Source organism: Papio anubis, chromosome 16 (assembly GCF_008728515.1).
Source record: "Papio anubis isolate 15944 chromosome 16, Panubis1.0, whole genome shotgun sequence".
NCBI classification, from domain to species: domain Eukaryota; kingdom Metazoa; phylum Chordata; class Mammalia; order Primates; family Cercopithecidae; genus Papio; species Papio anubis.
Window position 1 is genome coordinate 44150066 of NC_044991.1, and position 15831 is coordinate 44165896.

Here is a 15831-nt window from a genome sequence, read left to right on the forward strand (position 1 = left end):
CAATTCACACTGTCATCATTAATGTATGAAAACAGTATACCTACTGATACCTCACCAGCATTGGTAAGTATAATTTTTAAATGTATTTATTTGGTCATTTGCTTTGGGTAAAATGGCACTTCTTATTGTTGATTAACATAAGAATTAAACAGTCATGTTTTTTCTATTAATTTCCACTTTTGAATGAATTGTCTGTTCATATCTTTTGCCATTTATCTAATGATATCTTGATGGTTTCATTAACAATATCTCAGAGTTCTGAACATAAGAAAAATACTAACCAATTGTCTTTCATATTTCTTAGAAATATTTTTCCCAATCTCTATGTCTTTTGTGGTATTTTAAAATATAGGTTTGAATTTTTATGCAATCAAATGTAATGATCTTTTCTTTGGGTTTTTTTTTTTATATATATATACTTTAAGTTCTAGGGTACATGTGCACAACGTGCAGGTTTGTTATATATGTATACATGCGCCATGTTGGTGTGCTGCACCCATTAACTCGTCATTTACATTAGGTATATCTCCTAATGCTATCCCTCCCCCCTCCCCCCTCCCCACAATAGGACCCGGTGTGTGATGTTCCCCTTCCTATGTCCAAGTGATCTCATTGTTCAATTCCCACCTGTGAGTGAGAACATGTGGTGTTTGGTTTTCTGTTCTTGAGATAGTTTGCTGAGAAGGATGGTTTCCAGCTACATCCATGTCCCTACAAAGGACACGAACTCATCCTTTTTTTATGGCTGCATAGTACTCCAGGGTGTGTATGTGCCATATTTTCTTAATCCAGTATGTCATTGATGGGCATTTGGGTTGATTCCAAGTCTTGCTATTGTGAATAGTGCTTCAATAAACATGCCTGTGCATGTCTTTATAGCAGCATGATTTATAATCCTTTGGGTATAAACCCAGTAATGGGATGGCTGGGTCAAAAGGTATTTCTAGTTCTAGATCCTTGAGGAATCGCCACACTGTTTTCTACAATGGTTGAACTAGTTTACAGTCCCACCAACAGTGTAAAAGTGTTCCTATTTCTCCACATCCTCTCCAGCACCTGTTGTTTCCTGATTTTTTAATGATTGCCATTCTAACTGGTGTGAGATGGTATCTTATTGTGGTTTTGATTTGCATTTCTCTGATGGCGAGTGATGATGAGCATTTTTTCATGCGTCTGTTGGCTATATGAATGTCTTCTTTTGAGAAGTGTGTGTTCATATCCTTTGCCCACTTTTTGATGGGGTTGTTTGTCTTTTTCTTGTAAATTTGTTTGAGTTCTTTGTAGGTCCTGGATATTAGCCCTTTGTCAGATGAGTAGATTGCAAAAATTTTCTCCCATTCTGTAGGTTGCCTGTTCACTCTGATGGTAGTTTCTTTTGCTGCGCAGAAGCTCTTTAGTTTAATTAGATCCCATTTGTCAATTTTGGCTTTTGTTGTCATTGCTTTTGGTGTTTTAGACATGAAGTCCTTGCCCATGCCTATGTCCTGAATGATATTACCTAGGTTTTCTTCTAGGGTTTTTATGGTATTAGGTCTAACATTTAAGTCTCTAATCCATCTTGAAATAATTTTCATATAAGGAGTAAGGAAAGGATCCAGTTTCAGCTTTCTACTTATGGCTAGCCAATTTTCCCAGCACCATTTATTAAATAGGGAATCCTTTCCCCATTTCTTGTTTTTTTCAAGTTTGTCAAAGATCAGAGATGGCTGTAGATGTGTGGTATTATTTCTGAGGCCTCTGTTCAGTTCCATTGGTCTGTATCTCTGTTTTGGTACCAGTACCATGCTGTTTTGGTTACTGTAGCCTTGTAGTATAGTTTGAAGTCAGGTAGTGTGATGCCTCCAGCTTTGTTCTTTTGGCTTAGGATTGTCTTGGCAATGCAGGATATTTTTTTGTTCCATATGAACTTTAAAGCAGTTTTTTCCAATTCTGTGAAGAAAGTCATCGGTAGCTTAATACAGATGGCATTGAATCTATAAATTACCTTGGGCAGTATGGCCATTTTCACGATATTGATTCTTCCTATCCATGAGCATGGAATGTTCTTCCATTTGTTTGTGTCCTCTTTTATTTCACTGAGCAGTGGTTTGTAGTTCTCCTTGAAGAGGTCCTTTACATCCCTTAAAAGTTGGATTCCTAGGTATTTTATTCTCTTGGAAGCTATTGTGAATGGGAGTTCATTCATGATTTGGCTCTCTGTTACTGGTGTATAAGAATGCTTGTGATTGTTGCACATTGATTTTGTATCCTGAGACTTTGCTGAAGTTCTTTATCAGCTTAAGGAGATTTTGGGCTCAGACAATGGGGTTTTCTAAATAGACAATCATGTCATTGGCAAACGGGGACAATTTGACTTCTTCTTTTCCTAACTGAATACGCTTTATTTCTTTCTCCTGCCTGATTGCCCTAGCCAGAACTTCCAAGACTATGTTGAATAGGAGTGGTGAGAGAGGGCATCCCTGTCTTGTGCCAGTTTTCAAAGGGAATGCTTCCAGTTTTTGCCCATTCAGTATGATATTGGCTGTGGGTTTGTCATAAATAGTTCTTATTATTTTGAGATACATTCCATCAATACCAAATTTATTGAGAGTTTTTAGCATGAAGGGCTGTTGAATTTTGTCAAAGGCCTTTTCTGCATCTATTGAGAGAATCATGTGGTTTTTGTCTTTGGTTCTGTTTATATGCTGGATTACGTTTATTGATTTGTGTATGTTGAACCAGCCTTGCATCCCAGGGATGAAGCCCACTTGATCATGGTGGATAAGCTTTTTGATGTGTTGCTGAATCCGGTTTGCCAGTATTTTGTTGAGGATTTTTGCATCGATGTTCAGCAGGGATATTGGTCTAAAATTCTCTTTTTTTGTTGTGTTTCTGCCAGGCTTTGGTATCAGGATGATGTTGGCCTCATAAAATGAGTTAGGGAGGATTCCCTCTTTTTCTACTGATTGGAATAGTATCAGAAGGAGTGGTACCAGCTCCTCCTTGTACCTCTGGTAGAATTTGGCTGTGAATCCGTCTGGTCCTGGACTTTTTTTGGTTGGTAGGCTATTAATTATTGCCTCAATTTCAGAGCCTGCTATTGGTCTCTTTGGGTTTTTGTTATTGTTGTTTCTCTAATTTGTTACTCATTAGATATTTAATAGTTGTACATTCTTCTAATTTGGGTTGTGGATTGATTTTACTTTTACTTTCCTATAGCATATTCTGGATTTTTTGTGGGGAATGGAAGTTTTAAGTGTACAAGAAGACATGCAGATATAGATACTTTATTCTTTTTAAATTATAAAACAATTGTTATAACACCTATACTGAAGAATCTTCCTACTTTCTTTTTGGCATATCATGAGATCTTTAATCATGGATTTCTTTGTCTCAAAAATGTGTCTCTATGAACAATACATTGGGATACACTTTTTTAGTCACTAAATTATACTTAGCAGAAGTAAGTCAAATTTCTAAAGATTTAGGACATAAAAAACACCTAATGCTGAAAAGAAAATACAGGCTTTAATAACTTGCTAACTACCTAAAACATCTGAAGCATCTCTTATACTGTAGTAGGAATCATTTGCAGGAAAAAGATTGGCTTTTATCACTTAAAAGTCCATGAGTTCTACTTTTAAATACATATTTTAATTTTGTAAAATAATTATATTCTACCACAGTATATTCTATTGATTACAATAAAGATTAAGTCTCTGGCTGGGCGTGGTGGCTCACACCTATAATCCCAGCACTTTGAAAGGCTGAGGCGGGTGGATCACTTGAGGCCAGGAGTTTGAGACCAGCCTGGCCATCATGGCGAACCCCCATCCCTACTAAAAATACAAAAATTAGCTGGGTGTGGTGGTGCATGCCTGTAGTCCCAGCTACTTGGGGTGCTGAGGCACAAGAATCGCTTGAACCCAGGAAGCGGAGGTTTCAGTGAGCTGAGATCTCACCAGCCTGGGTGACAGAGTGAGACTCTGTCTTATTAATAATAATAACAATAATAATAATAATAATAATGATAGATTAAGTCCCTAAAAAATAGAACTTTTAAAAACCCAGTTTATCTTAATTTCTGCCTCTAATATTTCTAAATCAGAATAAATATGAAATGGAAATACATATTTACCTAGAAGAATTTAAAACAATGGGTTTCAAATGCCACTCCATGATCCAGTGCCATAATGACACTCGCATATTCTGCAGAGTTTAATAATATAAATTATTGCTCCCTTTCAACTACCCATCCAAAGACATTCTCATTCAGTAGCTCCAAAAGACTCAAGCATTTGGTTGTGTCATTTTATCTCACACTCCCTTCCAAAAAGGGACTCCCCAAAGAGCTACACTCCCCAAAGAAGTGGCTCACATCCTTCCTAAAGCTGATTTCTTCATGTGGTTCTAAATCCTGTGTGTTCTTGCTCCAGGATCTTTTTCCTCCCACTCTTATCTCCCCCATCTCAATTAGGTTATGGTTTTGTTTCATTTCACTTTAAATTCTCATATGCCATTAACTCCCTCAAATGTTCACATGTCTCTCATTTTTAAAACAAATTAACATTTTGCCTCTATTCCCTTTCTAGCTATTATTTTATTCCTGTATCATTTATCGTGCCCATTTTTTCTCAAATAAGTGATTTAAACATCCTATCTCTATCTCTTTGATGCCCAGAAGTCTGGCGTTTTTCCTAACTCTTTCATGCCAAATCCAGAGACTGTTTTTCATTCTCCTTTACTCTCCTGCTGCTGTTTCTCATTTCTTCGTGAAACTTTCTTTGTTTGCTTGGCTTCCATGGCATCCTACCATCCTGGCTCTTTTCTTAGCCTTTTGGATATGTCTTTTTCTGCCTTAGTCTCTCAATAACGCTTCTTTCCCTGTAATGAGGACCACCAATACTCTAACCAGAGGGGGCTTCTCCTCCATAGATCATTCTCTGAGATCATCCATTCTTCTAACTTCTGTTGAGATGACTCACAAATCCTTATCTGTGATTCTTACTTATTCCTGATATTTTATCCATGTCACTATTATTTGATATTTACTCTTAAGTTTCTCAAAACCAGAATCAAAATGCTGAAAAATAACAATGTTATCTTCCTTTACAAATAGATGCTTCTCCAGAAATAACAGAAACCCTTGAGTTATTCTATTATTATTTATAATCCGCCTACTACTAAGTAATTTTGAGGTATTTTTAATGTATTTTTAAAAAATACATCAAATCCAAAAAATAAAATAAACTTAGTGTGTGTCATGAAGAGAAGTAAGTATAACAGAAATCACTTTGGTTAACCAATCTTACAATGCTCTTTGAAAATGCAAAAAAAAAAAATTTAAAACATCTACAAAAGTATATATAAAAACAGTTTACAAATATTGAAAAAAGGTAAGTTTATTTACACATTTTTCCAGCAAATCATGAACTTCTGAAAGGCATTTTCCTATATCACTTTTTTTTTTTTTTTACATATTCTGAGTATCAAGATATGCATAATAATATAAAATTGGCAACATGGCATTTATTAAAGAAAAAAACATTACAATCTCTTAAGCTAAATCGTAAATTCTCATTTTATCAATTTTAATACTGTTAAAATGTAAATTTTGATTGAGATACAAGCTGTGTTAAATATGGCATTCCAAAGTCAGGTGCTGGACCAAGATTGCAATTTTCAAAAGAAGTATCTAAAAACCATGTAATTCTTAAACCCTACATCAGATCGATATTACTGGCATAATAAACATAATAAAAATTGAGAGCGGATTTTTGCAGAGCTTCTGTCCATGATGAACCTCCAAATCACAATAAAAGGGAGCGGTATGTAGGTGCCTGATCCTTACCTTTCAGTTAAATATATGGCCCTCAAGGTTTCAAAGTGATATAGTACAATGGCATCTGAGTTTTGCCTAGAAAATCTAAAAAATGAGAGGGTGGCTATTCAGTTGTTCTGATGGAGAGAGCTGTGATAGAATCAGTCTATACTCCTAGAATTTCTTTGGTCAAAGAATGTATATTTGTCATGACCCATATGTGGGTCATGTTTGAGAGAGTGCTGGTGGGGTCATCTTAAGTCTGGTCCAGAAGAGCCACCTGAAGAGGAAACAAGACCTCAGAAGAAACCGTGTCACCAGATGCATATAGACTGAAGAAGGAATAAGTAGCTACTTAGAATCAAGATATGTATCTCTTTGTTAAAGAAACAGAAGGTGAGTGAGTCAAAAGATGGAGGAGAAAGTGCCCACAAGATAGTGAATCAGCTTTAAACATGAGTCCAGTTTAAAACAATAGCAGTCAGGTAAAAATTTTCTTGTTCTTTTACCTCTTCTTCACCACTGCAACCCCGTTTGGGTCAGTAACTGTACCTGGAACACTGGTGAGAAGGGGTAAAAGCACAGGATGGGAAAGAGAGACAGCTGGCCTTACCCTTCTTTCTCATATTGAGACAACTGGCCTGCAATAACAGAAGAAGCCTCAACTTTAAATTAAGGTTGTAGTTTTGACTATTACACTGAATTGCCAGACATATTAAGTGGTGAACTGAAACTGTTTGTACTTTAAAACAATAGGGTTTTCTATACCTAAAAGTGACCTGAAAAGTCATGAGACATAAATGAAATTCATCCAGGTGTAAGGGGAAGTTGGGCTCACTGAAGTGCACACTGAATACACACCACAATTTGTGTTTGTCTTCATGGAAAGGCTATATACTAATACATGTATACACACACACGATGCAAAATGCATACAAAACTACATCATGGTGTTAATTCTTCAAATTTCATTTAATAAGTCATGTAATTCAAAGTTTAATTGACCCACATTACGAAAATGTAATGCACTGCTCTTTCAAAGAAACTCCACAACTCAAAAATTCTACTCTTAAATTATGAGAATTTGTAAAAGGATTTATTATTACCAACTGTTCCTTCATTATAAATGAAAAGAAATTAAACTTGGGATGCAGTCAATAGATTATGTTGCTAGATGAAATGAATACATTAAAAGTTTCATTTTAACATAACATTTGTGAAGGCAAGTCCTGAAAAAAACAAGCAAAGCTAAAGAGTACTTTAAAAAAATTTTTTTTTTTAAATTTTGAATGACTTACATTAGCAGTACAACAAAGGTATACATGTGAAAGATACTATAAAGAATCAGGTTTATTCTTGTTTTTAAGAACCCTCAGCTCCCCTATCCAATCAAGGATATCTGCTTTCTTATCTAGCTCAGGAAAAAGATTTATAATTCCATCACAGTGCCTAACTTCCTTTTACCAAGTCTGTGGTATTCACTGTAATAGACTATGGAAACAATTCATTAGACAAGCTTACAATGGGACTTGTTCCCATTACCTATACTTTACAAGAATGAATTTGGAGGAGATGCAAAATAAAAAGGCAAATCATGGCCAAATTGAGAGCTAACCATTGAAAACCCTGAAACTCTGTACTTGGTGATATGTAAGAGTTAGCAACTAACAGTTACTGCAGAAAATATTTTATGCTTGTACTTTTATCAAGAGTTATATACATTAGGAAAAAAACCTTTCAATATCACATTGTAAACACCAAGTAATCCTATTCTACTGAATTATTTTTGCAACATCTCTTCAGAGGGTTTTAATGTACAATTATAACTTTTACAGATACAACAAGTTGAACAAGTTTGTAATAATACCTTTGACTCCTTCTCCAATATTTACATGTAGCCAGTACTGTCTTTAATCTTCCTCCTTTCTCCATTTGCTTTCCTATTTATCTTTGTGTTTTTCATTGGCATTTTCAACTCAGAGGACAAGAACATCTGAGTACATATTTTCATTCCCCTATGTAAATTCCTCAATGAGCAGGAACAATATCATATTTATATTTGTAACCCTCACTACTCTTAGCTCAATGTTTTGCACATATTATATTCCCAAAGCATATTTGATGACTTACTCTAAGATGAGAGGACCTTTCCTAACCTGAACCACAGTTCCCAAGTAGCTGGGATTACAGGCATGCACCACCATGCCCGGCTAATTTTTGGATTTGTAGTAGAGACAGAGTTTCACTATGTTGGCCAGGTTGGTCTCGAACTCCTGACCTCGTGATGGGCCCATCTCAGCCTCCCAAGCCAACCTGGATTTCTGACCACTGCCAGAAGCCAGGCTCTGGTGATGCTATCTTCTGTGTCTTTGCCAAAATGATTGTCTGCATCATAACACTTGGCTTTCCTATAAATAATGGTCACTTATGTAGACTTTCACTAGACTCCTTGAAGGTCAGTCTCCCTACAACAATCTACTCTGGAACTTTCCTATGGCCCACTCGTCACAGCCCAGCAGACTGTTCCCAAAATCCTTGGTCTGAATTATCTCATTCCAAACTCAAGCATGCCTATCAGAAAGGCATTCTGCTTTATGCAAACCGATGAAAGGTGCCTGCCAGCTTCATATCCTAAGCATTTGTTTTATGATCCAGGTAAATGCATTTATCACTATATAGTATTTATGCATTTAAGTCTTAATTATAGAAAATTTACAGCATGAAACGTGAGCAGAAAATTAGCTCCTTTTACTTGCCCATTATATTTTATGACAGTTATTCTGTCCATGTCAGAAAAGAAAATGATTTTAGCTTCTCAGAAATAAATGACTCACACAGAGTTTGTGGTCAGTACAGATTTTTTAAAAAAACCAAACTGTATTTTAAAACAGATGCTGTGATTGTTGTATATCATTTTATATTTTAAAAGCATCAATTTGAATTGGGTTTAGGAAGAAGTTACAGTCTCTAGCCCATAAAAGGTTGTTTGTATACCAACTTATTATAAACATTCTTATTCTTAAAATTTATAACTTCTAAAGATTTTTCAAGGAATGACTTGTTTCCTTTAAAAAAACTCCAGTGTTTCCCATATTTTCACCTATCTATTCGCACCAAACTCCAGCTTAAGAATCTAAAAGTCCAGCACCAAGTGGCTCATTTGATAAGTTACACAACCTTAACACTGTTAAACAATTATCATCTCTTTTTAAAAAATAATGCACAATTGCCTGATTTCTACACATATCAAGAATATTACCACAAAAGTGTACATGGATAACTCTTAACAAATTTTGTTCAAAGAAATCTTTCTAGCTTATGTCTCCTGGCCATTTCAATTCAATGTAACTTGTCCATTTTAATGTCTAATTAAGCTGCCAATATGTTTATAGTTCCAGAATTACCATTCTATGTTCCCAACCCCATTCTATTAAGGGTTTACTATCCTAAGGGAAGAATCTAAAACTTAAAAATATTAATCAGAAAAAAACTGTATTAGAAGATTTACTATTGGAGCCTCTAGAGCTACAAACAATCCAAAATAGTTCTTAAATACTTGGCTATAGGCCAAGCTCATTACATTTCTGTACTGACTCAAACACTTTCATTGGCATTACCATAGTAAATTTGCAGATGGAAACAGTATAACTTTTTACAGAAAGTTATACAGAAACTACATTACAGAAAGTTAAACAGAAAATATATTTGAATAATTGAATACTATTGGTCTTAGCCATATATTCAGGAGTTACAACATGTGAACTATTATATTGAGTACTTCCTATGCATAATATCACTTGAATCTCATAGAAACCCAGTGGTATAGGTATTATTAATTCCATTTCATAGATAAAGGAACTAAAGTTTAGATTCTAAACAGGGGCAGGATCACATAGCCAAAATAAATGGTTAAAAAAAGGTGTGGATTCAAACCCATACCAATTTGATGCCAAAGTCTACTCTCTTAATTCATAAAACACATTGTTTCCCTAAATCTACCTAATCCACACTTATTGTTTTAGAAGAAGTCATTGTGAATACAATTATGACATATCAATAAAAAATATGAAAAAGAGAGAAGTCTTTGTAGAAATGAAAAACTCTTCAATGTTATATTATTGAACTGCTTTAATGGTCTGCATCAATAACTATTCTTCTGGCTTCTTTCAGAGTGCAGCATCTTAAGAGTTTGGCCCAAAATAATCAGACATTCACTGGATAGAAAGTAGAACATCTTAATTATCACCATCACAGTGGAACACAGAATTACTGCAAAGGATGACTTTGCGAGCAACAAACTTAAAAATGCCTGGGCTTTTGCCAAACAAGTGGATTACATGCTTATTCATTTTAAGAAAGAAAAGAGATATAACATGAAACTAGAAAGCAATGAGATCAGAGTTGACAAGTAAACCAGTGAAATTAAAGTATCTTGAGTCTTCTAACTGGTCATCCATTATGTACAATAAAACTTGGCTGAAAAATGGGATCAAACAGAGAAAACATTAGAAACCTAGATGTCTAAATGCCCCAGATATACACTTAGGATTAGATATATTTGTATATTACTACATATAATGTACAAATTTTTATTAAAGAAATTTCAGAAGTGTGACTGTATAATAGAAAATGCAAGCTGTCCATTCTAAGAAACTTCTGATCCAGATTGAAAGGAAGTTATCTTCATCAGACCGCAAGTGCATTGAAGAGCTGGCCAATGCTTTGCATTTTGGTTCTAGGTGGTTGTGAGTTCTCTGCTGAACACCTTCCTAGATAATTAAACTTTTCTTCTCTTGCTCTCACTTCCTTCACACTTTAGTGTAGAGGCAGTGACACAGACGGTGTTAACCTTCACCTGTCTCAGCAAGAAGGCCTTTCATATCTGCTTTAAATAACTAGATCTGAAACAACAGGCCCACCAGACAATGTTAGTCCATTCACCTATCTTGAGAGTGTCGGCATTTTAAAATAAGACAAGAAGGCTGGTTTATAAATACGACAAGCAGGAAAGGTGAACTCACAACTTTCAAAGCAAGACAGAACTTCCAGCATGTTTTACCTACTACCATCTCATTCAATCATTCAACTGGCAGTGCCAGGGGAAACATAAACTCTTCCTGTGATATATTCTTGGCTTTGCAAAGTCTTAGTTCTAGGACGCAGTAGGAAAAATAGGAACACAATAAACTGAAGCATTATTAAAGTTTTCTGCCTGATAGAACGCATATATACCAGAGCTCATTTGATTCATCAAAGTTCTGAGTTAGAGTAAATTACCCCTTTTTGGTCTGTTTTCCAATAAAACATTATCTATAACAAGTAGCATCAAGCCCTTTTTTCAGAAAACTCTGAGTTCCAGAAAGGATATTGATTTATCTAATGGACTACAAGCTTAGCAGCAACGTTAGAACTAGAAAGTAGGCTCCTAGTGATTTCACACTTGGCAAAGTAGAACTGATGTACAGGAAGTAGATGTAGACTTCCGGAATTTAAGAAAACTACATTTCACAGAGGCACATCCAGTGACAGATTCTGCTATGATCCAGTCAGTATATGTATTCAGGACCAGTAATGTCTTCATCCATACTTTAAACCCTAGTACCCTCCATGCTTTACACCCTAGTGCCACTCAATATATTTTCTTTCAAAAATAAGTTTCACAGCCAGGTCCAGTGGTGTGACCTGTAGTACCAGCTACTCAGGAGGCTGACACAGGAGGGCTGCCTGAGCCCAAGAGTTCAAGACCAACCTGGGAAGCATAGTGAGACCCCATCTCAAAAAATAAAATAAAAATAAGTTTCACACCACTCTGGTAGTGTTTTCTTGTTGTTGTTGTTGTTTGTTTGTTTGTTTTGAGATAGAGTCTCGCTCTGTCACCCAGGCTGGAGTGCAATGGCGCAGTCTTGGCTCACTACAACCTCCGCCCCTCAGGTTCAAGTGATTCTCCTGCATCAGCCTCCCAAGTAGCTGGGACTACAGGCACATGCCACCACACCTGGCTAATTTTTGTATTTTTAGTAGAGACAGGGTTTCACTATGTTGGTCATGCTGGTCTTGAACTCCTGACCTCATGATCCGCCCGCCTCAGCCTCCCAGAGTGCTGGGATTACAGGCATGAGTCACCATGCCAGGCCTCTGGTAGTGTTAATGAAGCTCATAACATAAACCTATGAGAAATAATTACCTATCTCCCCAAATTATTAAAATATATGTGTATATAATATAATATGTTTCCAATCTCCAGAAATGCAAAAACAAAGAAATGTATCTAGTTTATAACAGAAATACATTCAGTGAATTCTTGGGTCATTTGGTGGCTGAAGATCCAGAACCCCTGGGTTAATTTAGGGATACTTGTTTCTCTTTGTTTTCTCTCCAGTTTCTCATCTTTTTTTCTTATTTCACTACTCTTCCTTAGAGGGTAGATAAGGGAAAATTTGTGAAACTCAAATCAGTCAGTTTTAACTCTTTGAGGCTATTACATATCATAAAATATAAACAAAGAGTTATATTATTTTCTTATTATTTGTGAGATTGTATTATCTGTGTTACATATCACCACCACCACTTTCCATTGATAATCACCAACTACTTCTTGGCATTTTTTTTTTCTGTCTACCTCTTCAGTTGAATTTTAGATCTGATCATTCTCAATCCGTCATTAAGCACACAAATACAATACTTCACAATGTAAATATAATTAGGATTCCATCATCTACTTTTAGCTTTAACAAATACATTCAAGGAAAACACCCAGGTATGGTAAAAGAAAAATAATTTGGTTAAAAGCAAGGGAAAATTAAAAACTGGAGAGAGAAAACAAGAAACACTAAGATGAAGATGATATGGTGAAGGGAAGAATTTTTTTAAAAGGCAGACAGTTGTAAATAAAATTAAACAAAACACACACCCAAAGATATTTTAAAAAGCTAAGCTTTCAGTCACATTCAAAAGACAATGATGACACTGCTCTTCACAAGGAAATGTGGACTTCATGGGGAGCAACATACTAACAATAATTTATATAGCCAAAGTCTGAGGAAGCCAGCTGATAACAATGGCTCGAAGGACAATACTTCCCAACTCAGAAAGACAAGAAACCAACAGAATCATTTAGATTCTCACAAAATCAACCAAAATGTCCCTTTAACGTTCCAGTGCAAACTCTCCATAACTTCAATGCATATTCTGATACTTTTTCCTTTCAGCATGAAGAGGACTTAAATTTCAAATCAATCAACTTACATTAAAATTTAATTCTCAAATTTACTCTTCATTAACAACCTAGAAAATAGTAAAAGAAAATTTAAACATCATCTATTCTAATGTGTATCTCAAACAAAACACAATTTAAAACACGTGGTGTCATAAATGACAATCTCCTTTAAAGACAGACTTACAAAATAAGTTAATGATGTAAGTAAGCCCTCTGTGTGTAAGGGAAGAGGATGGGAGTGGGTAATGAGGTAATAAGAAGTTAGGTCAAAACATCAATTATAGTTATACAGAAGAAAGAGATTGTGAATTAAATTTTATAGTAATTCACTCTTCAAAATAATTTTTTAAAATAGAATAACTTATCAAAATTTATAAAACCAATTCCTACTACATTTTTGAATATATGTATCAGGTTTCTGGTTCAAAATACCTCTCAATTCTCTAAAACACACACGCACATACATTAACACAAAAGTCAAAAGCCTTATGACTGCATTAGCATAATGCAAACTGTGAAAAAGTACTCAACAGAGAATTAAACCTAGCTACCTCAGGGAAAATGGGAGCCAAGGGGATGATAAGAAGAAAGGAAAAATAATTAAATTTTTATATATAAATATTTGATTTTTTAAAATTTATTATAAATGCATGTGTTACTTTTATAACAAAAAGGGTACTTTTAAAAGGAAAAAAATGAAACTATAAGGTTTCTAGAGGAATACATAGGGTATATATATATTAATACTCTTTAAGTAGGAAAGGTAATACCAAAAACCCAGAAGTCACCAGTGAAATGAGTAATAAGTATAGTAATCAAAAAAAAATAATTATACTGCATTAAAAGTACCATAAAAAGTCAAAACCAAATAGGCATAAACTAGGGAAATATTTTCATTGGAAGTAAGACAAATTTCTAAAATTGACATTGTACACAAAAAATCAAGAAAAAATTATATAGTCTAATCAAAAAATTAAAAAGGCTATGTACAAGAAGGTATTGGCAAAAGAAACACAAACAGCAAGAAAACATGAAATATGAGCAACCTCATTCCCAACACAAGAAATACAAATGAAAAAGCCAATATATACCAGATAGATATATGGACCAATAGAGTTCAGAACTAACCCAAACATCTATGGTCTATTGATCTGTGAAAAGAACGTAAAAATCATTTAATAGGGAAACAACAATTTGTTCAATATATGGTGACAGGACAGCTAAATATCTAATGCAAAAGTATAAAATTGAGCCCCTCCCTCATAAACATATATAAAATTCAAAGTGGATCAAAAATATAAATAAAAAGCTATAAAACTCTTAGAAGACATAGGGAAAATCTTAATGATTTTGGTTTTGGCATAAAGTTTTAGACTTGATTCCAAACGCATGAGCAACAAAAACAACAGATAAACTGAACTTCATAAAAATTAATTTTTTTGCATATCAAAAGACACTATCAAGAAAATGAAAAGAAAATGCACAGAATTTGACAAAATATTTGCAAATCATATATCTGATAAGGGTCTAGGAGCCTGAAAATGTAAGGAACTCTTAGAAGCTTACAATAAGGCCAAGCACAGTGGCTCACACCTGTAATCCCAACACTTTGGGAGGCCGAGGTGGGCGGATCACCTGAGGTCAGGAGATCGAGACTATCCTAGCCAACACAGTGAAACCCTGCCTCTACTAAAAAATACAAAAAATTTGCCAGGTGTGGTGGAACACGCCTGTAGTCCCAGCTACTTGGGAGGCTGAGGCAGGAGAATTGAGTGAACCCCAGGAGGTGGAGGTTGCAGTGAGCCGAGATGACACCACAGCACTCCAGCCTGGGCGAAAGAGCAAAACTCCGTTAAAAAGAAAAAGAAAAAAAAAAGGAAAAAGAAACCCACGATAAAAAGACAAACAACCCAATTAAGATTAAATAGATATACCTGAAAAACAATATACTTCCATTTGGCCAACAAGCAAATGAAAAGATGCCCAACATCATTATTCACTTGGGAAATATAAGTTAAAACCACAATGAGATACTATTTCACACCCACTGGGATAGCTATAATTTTAAAAATAAGCAAATAAGTAAACAGAAAAACAAGAGCTGGTGAGGATGTGGAAAAACTGGAACCCTTGTATATTGCTGGTAGGAATGTGACATGGTACAGTTGTTGTAGAAAACAACTTGTTGGTCCCTTAGTAATTCTAAGGTTAAACATAGAATTACTATATAAACCAGCAATTCAGCTCCTAGGTACATATCAAAAAAAAATTGAAAATGAGTGTTCAAACAAATACTTACACACAAATGTGCACAATAGCAATATTCACAACAGCCAAAAGGTGGAAACAATGCAAATGCCTATCATTGGATGAATGGATAAACACAATGTGGTATTTTTCCAAACAATAGAATATTAGCCATAAAAAGGAATGAAATCCTGATATAGGCTACTATGTGGATAAACGTCAAAAATATTATGCTAACTCAATGAAGCCTAAGAAAAGAAAGATGAATATTGTATTATTCCATTTATATGAAATATATAAAATAGGTAATTCCATAGAGACAGAAAGCAAATTAGTAGTTGCCATGGGGATGGAAGGGAGGGGATAGTGGGGAGTGACAGCATAATTAATACAGAGTCATGTTTGGGATGATAAAAATGTTTTGATACTAGATAAAGCTGATGATTGCACAACAATGCACAACAATGTGAATGTACTAAATGCCACTGAATTGTACACTTTATAATAGTGAATTTTGTTATATGAACCTCACCTCAACTACATATACTTATACATTTGATATATATTT

At 34.9% G+C, this 15831-nt stretch overlaps 1 protein-coding gene across 3 annotated transcripts in view; it reads right to left on the minus strand.

The window, feature by feature from the left end:
• Nucleotides 1-15831, minus strand: part of MACROD2 (mono-ADP ribosylhydrolase 2) — a 2100238-nt gene that overhangs the window by 1828528 nt on the left and 255879 nt on the right. The gene's annotated exons all lie outside the window — the stretch shown is intronic.